This window comes from Ochotona princeps, chromosome 28 (assembly GCF_030435755.1).
Source record: "Ochotona princeps isolate mOchPri1 chromosome 28, mOchPri1.hap1, whole genome shotgun sequence".
NCBI classification, from domain to species: domain Eukaryota; kingdom Metazoa; phylum Chordata; class Mammalia; order Lagomorpha; family Ochotonidae; genus Ochotona; species Ochotona princeps.
In genome coordinates this window covers 24,478,942-24,484,941 of record NC_080859.1, presented here as the reverse complement: position 1 = coordinate 24,484,941, position 6,000 = coordinate 24,478,942, and positions in this window count along the sequence as shown.

The following is a 6,000-nucleotide window of genomic DNA, read 5'->3' as shown; positions in this document are numbered from 1 at the left end:
TCGTCTCCATGCCAAATCCTTGGCATGGCACAAGGAGAAACCAGAGAGCAACCTAAAGTACCTGCTCTCTGGGAGCACTCCTTGTGTTGAAGTTCTGAATTGTTGACTCGTAAGTTTCTGTATTTGATGTCCCTGCTTTCCTGACTTTTGGAAGATCAGAAGCAAAAACATCCACACTTAGCAAATTCCTGTCACTCTCCAGAGCTGAGCAGGAGCAGACTCTGGAAAAGTATGTGCTGGAAGCCTGTCCTTGAGAGGAGCATTTCCCACTGGGGCCCAAAAGGTCTTGCCTGCCCACAGCAAGTCACAAAGAAAGAAGACAGCCTGGCAACTTCTATCAGAGAACAGCTATCATCATCGAGAAGATGACAGCGAGTCAACAGTATGCATCCTCACAGAAACCAACAGATCTTGCTTTTCAACTTTCTAAAGAATTTACTGGTCTGGTTTGGCCTTTCGGTGCCACATTCCATTCCAGAACCCCAGTGAAAATGTTCTCAAGGGCTAACCAGAGATTCCGCCCCCTTTCCCCTGGGCTGGTACAGCTTGACCGCTGCTTGACATCAAGGTCAACTGCAGACTGGGAACAGTTATGTAACTGCGTTGTAAATTGAATTAGAGCTGTACAAGAGCCCAGACTGAATAACCAGGCAGCGTCAGGCAAGAGCAGTAACATGTCCCCCCAGAGACAGTGCTGGAAGAGCTGCTTCCTGGAGAAAGGGAGTCGCATACCACAGGCAGAAAACCTCCCTCTGCCCTGTGCGTCCAAGGTCTACATAGGGAGTAAGAAGAGGCATCAAGTTACAGAGGGATTGGAGTCAGGCAGACCTTGAAGAAAGAACAGTCAAGGTACACGGAGAAAATGAGGGAGAAAAAAAAGATACTCAAATCCGAACAGACACCACCCACGGAAGAAAAATAAGAAGGCTTAGTCATGGAGAGGAAAGAGCCTCTAGCAGGGCTTTGTGGATTGGAAGATGAAGTAGAGAGACATGGCCTTTCCACCAGCAACCAGCTGCTGCAGGGTGAACACATTCAGATCTCAAAGGCCAGAGCTGAAACAATCTTTTGGCACCTCTGACCACCTGGGACATTCTTCCTGCTAAGTTAGATGTAGCAAAGCAGGGAGGGAAGTCGCCGTGTGGGCTTGATTCATAGGCACATGAATGCAAATCTAGATAAGTTTTGAATAAAAGGATACCAGAACCAAGTTGCATTCTTGATCCGTGGTAACGTCACTGTCCTTAGAAACTGAGGAGGAACTGAGCAGGCTTTTGGTCTAGTGGTTAAGACCCAGGTTAAAGCATCCCCGTTCCACATCCGAATACCTGGGTTTGAAGTCTGGATCTCCCTCTGGCTCCCTTTAGCAGCTTTCAGTTCATGAAGTTGCTGGGGCGGCTCAAGTAATCGGGTGCCTGACACCCAGGCGGAAACTCTGGATTGGATTTCTGGCTCCCAGCCGTGACATGGCCCAGGCCTGGATGTTGCAAACACACGAGCTGGAATGAGTAGACAAACGTTCTCTTGATCTGTTTCTCACACTCTCCATCTCTTCCTGTGTGTTTGTGTGCACGCCCCTTACCTCTCAACCACTCTAATAACCACGGTAACAGTAAAGCAGGTTGTACAGCAGGTTGTAACAACACCCACTCAGACTACAGTCACAAGGATGGGACCAACGATCTCCCACCTCCTAATGAGCTTAAAATGCCTTGACTGTCCAGCAGGCTCCCACTTCCTCATCTGTCTAAGAGTAGAGAGAAAGCATCTACCCCGAAGTTTTTTTGTGAGATTCAATGAAGGCAAATGAGAAAGTAAACTGAATAAAAGTTTTTTTCAAAGAATCTCTTCTCCCTTCATTTGTTAGAATTTTGTTTTGAAATTTAGGAGCCTCTGGGATTATAGGGAATTGGTATTATAGGGAATTAGAAAAGTTATTTCATTTTGTAATATAAGGTAATTTCAAGTACTTTTGTGCCAAAATATATTTCCCAATGCTTCTCAATTTGTGTGTAACCTTTCTGTAACGTGTTTTTAAATTCTCCATATTTAAATAAATATATTCCTTTTAGTGAATTCTGCATTTCTTTGTCTTCTTGAAATTTTTTTCTGTAATCCATGGCTATGCAAGAATACTCTTTCAAATTTTCTAGTAATATTTTGTTAATTTATTTTTAATGTTTAGATAGACACTCCATCTGTATTTTTGTATGGTATATTGTAGTTACTCTGCTTTTTTTCCCTGGATTTTTCAGCACTATTTATAAAATAAACTTTCCTTTTACCATGAATTCAAATGTCATCTTTGCCATATATTAGGTTCCCATCTGTACTTGGATCTATTTTATCTTTCTGTATTCAATTCCACTTGTGTATAGCTGTAGTGAATGATCATATTCATAGTTTCCGTGTCTGCCCGGGCAAATCTCCACAGAACCCTGTAGACATGTTCTCTGTACTTGTGCCAAAGTGGTTGTGTTCCCATGGGAGCATGGGATGTTGTCTTTCTCCCTGTCCTTCATATGGGTCAAATGATCACCAGTACTCTGTAACAGGGAAGATCATACATTACAGTGGAGTCAGATAGCCCAGACTGCTAAATCAAGCAGCAGCGCTTACTACTGCCATAGGAAATGCAACAAAGAGTACTCACTTTTGGTCCAGGTAAGTCCGAGCAGCAGCACAGGTACCTTACTCTCCTGGTCACTTGGCTGTGTCAGACCAGGCTTCCTGCTGGAGAGCCTAGCTCCCCAACTACTGCTGTTAGGTGGAGGTTTGTCCAAGCCTGAGGTCCAAAAATTTCCTTTGTACCCAATGACCATGCTGGAAATGGATCTTGGGCGGCTCTGAGCATGCTCACGACTATGGCTCCGCCCACCACTGCCATCTTGGTGGGCAGAGTCCAGGAAAGTCTGAGCAGTGGTATGGGTACCTTACTTTCTGGCCATGTGTTGGGAGAACCTGTGGCAGGCCAGGCTTCCTGTCAGGGTCCTAACTCCCTGTCCACCACTGCCAAGTGGTGGGCAAATCTTGGACTTACAGGCAGCCTCCAGGCACTAGTCGCCCAGCAGCAAGCTCTGGAGTCTTGGGGGTTTGGAATTACTGCCTAGGGACCACCTTGGATACACTGTAGGTGTAGGTGAGGAATGAATACTGAAGGAAACCCAATGTTGGGGCCACTGTACTTGCAGGTAAGCAAGGGGACTGCAACCTGATGGTTTGGAGGCAAGAGACCTGAAGATCTGTATGGGTTAGCCTGACACAGCAGACAAATGGGAGTCATGGGTTGGGCTTGTTAGCATGAAATATGACTAACTACCACACACTAGCACACATACAAGATATGACTGGAGGCCTGTCTGACAGGGCTAGATCCCAGTACCTGACAGTGATTGTTGAATTAGGGGTCAGGTGACAATAGGCTGGGCCATGACACCAACCAGCATGTGCAAGAGAACCAGGTCCAAAGGGTGGGGTATGTGGGCCCAACCCTATGGAACTACAACTCCCACTGGTTAGCTTGAGAGATGGACTGAGCTAGGTGTGACCATGGAACTCACCAATGCTGAGGTTGGGAACAAGCAGAACAGGTTCAGGCTACAGCACCTGCATGAACACCCTAAAACAGGGTGTGGGGCAGGCCAGACTGCACCAGTTCATACAAAGACTGGGACAGGCGGAGCAGCCCATCTTGGGTAAGGGCCAAGAACCTGCTAGCATACGTGAGATCTGGCTCTGGGAGTGGCGTTGATCGGGGAACCTAGGAAACCCCCTTAGTGGGTCATAGCTCCCACTGATAAGAATGTGGTCCAGTTTGTGAGTAGGTTTTGGAAGGGGGTGGACAAGATAGGGCTGAGCAAACTATAGCCCCCTGGCAAATGCAGAAACCAAGATGGAGTGCAGGTCATGCCGAGCTAGGCTGTCACACTTACCAGTTTGCATGAACCAAGGGTGAGATCAGATTGAGCAAGGCCAAGTTACAGCACCCACCAGTGAGAGTTAGGACTGGGGTCCGGCTGGGGCAGACTAGACTCCAGCACCTGAAGGAAAAGGCCATGACAGGGGAGGGATTATGCCAAGCTGGGTCATAGCAACCACTGGCACGTACGAGATCTGTGGTTGAGATCAGCCCTAGTTGGGAAGCTAAGGGGACACCCTGGCTGGGTTGTTGGTCCCACTGGTGTATGACATGGATGCAACCACTGGTGTATGACATGGATGCAGTCTCCCTCAGCACAAGTGTGGACTGGGTCTGGGATGTGCCAGACTGGGCTAGACTCTAGCACCCATTGGCGCTTGTGAGAACCAGGATGGGTATATAATGAGCTGGGGTGGGTCTCTGCCCCTGCTGAGCCATGTGTGAGCTGTGTCTGGGTGTGGACTAGGTTTGGCTGGGCTGTAGAACCCAGCAGTGAGAACCAGAATGGGTGAGGTCCATTCAGGAAAGGCTACTGTTCCTGTTAGGATGGGAGATGGACTAAGTAGGGTTGGCCCATGGACCCACTGGTGGGCATGAGATCCGGCACTGGAAGAGGTTCTCATGGAGGAGCTTGGCAACTCCTCTGCTGGGACACAGTCCCTGCAGGTGAGCACAAGAACTATGATAGGGAGCAGCCCAGACCAGGCCAGGGAACGGTACCCATGGGCTTAACTTTGGCTCTGGTCTGGAGCAAGCCAGGCTGTGCCAGTTCATGTCACTCACTGGCAAATCTGAGAGCCAGAATGGTGTGTGGGTCATGTCAGGTGGGGCCACAATACCAGCCAATCCACATGAGCGCCGAGACAGTGGGCTGCCTGGGTTGGTTAGGCTGTAGTTCCCAGCAGTGTGAGATGGAACTGGGGACAAGCTGTGCCAGGTTGGGTTATAGCGCCCCCTGGAAAATTCTGAGGTGAGGTGGTCTGTGTCAGACTGGGCCACAGTACACAACCAGAACACATGAGATCCAGGGGAGAGTGGGTGAACCTGGTAGTGGGACTTCAGGTAGTTCCCATGCTGGGCCACTATTTCCACTGGTGAGTGTGAAAGTTGGGATTTGGAGCAGACCAGGCTGGGCAGGGCTCCAATACCGGTTGGCCTGCATACAAACTGGATCGAGGACAAGCCAGGCTAGAAGGAATGTACCTCTTGGTACATGCATAAGCCTGAGTGGGTTGTTTGGGCTTTGCCACAACATCAGCTAGCAGATGGTGCCTGGGGGGACAAACTCTGTCTAACTAAACTACAGTACCACTTGGACAGTGCAAGAGCCGGAAGTGGGAGTGGACCCAGTATGGAAACAGTGAATACCTTCCTCTTGGGTTGCCACTCCCACTGGTGAGTGTAAGAACCAGGACTGGGGCAGGAATGGCTAGACAGAGAGTGGCACATGCCGGCATGTGTGTGGGCTGGCTAGTGAGGCTGTTTGGTTTGAACTAGGCTTCAATGTCTATTGACATGTACAAGAATTGAATTGGATATGGGACAGACAGGACCAGTCTGCTATACATACTGGCAAGCATGGGAAACAGGGCAGCGGGTGAGCCTGGTGGGGGTTATTGTGGGTCACTCAGACTAACTTACAACTCCCATTGGTTTGAATGGGGGCTGAGTGTGTGATGGGTAGAATCGGATTGGACTGCAACACCCCTTGGTTTGTGTAGAAGACAGGGCTGAAGGCAGAACTGACCCAGCAATTGCAACTAACAGTGTACGTGAAAGACAATTTGAGTGACGGACTGTGCCAGACCCTGTATTGGCATGCACACACAAGAATCATGTCCGGGATCACCTCAAACAAAGTTTCTTCGGGAATCTCCCAAACTGAACCACTGGACTCAGAACTCCAACCATGGAGAGAATTGCAGGTTCCATGATGTAACTGTTGAATGCTTGTGTCAAACTGGTCCTCCTCAGTGACTTAGAGCTGTGGCCAGAATGTCTAAGTGAACTTGAGGATATGGCAGATATTGGAGCCCACAGCAGACACCTGGTACCACAATCGAGAATGGAGGACAGAACAA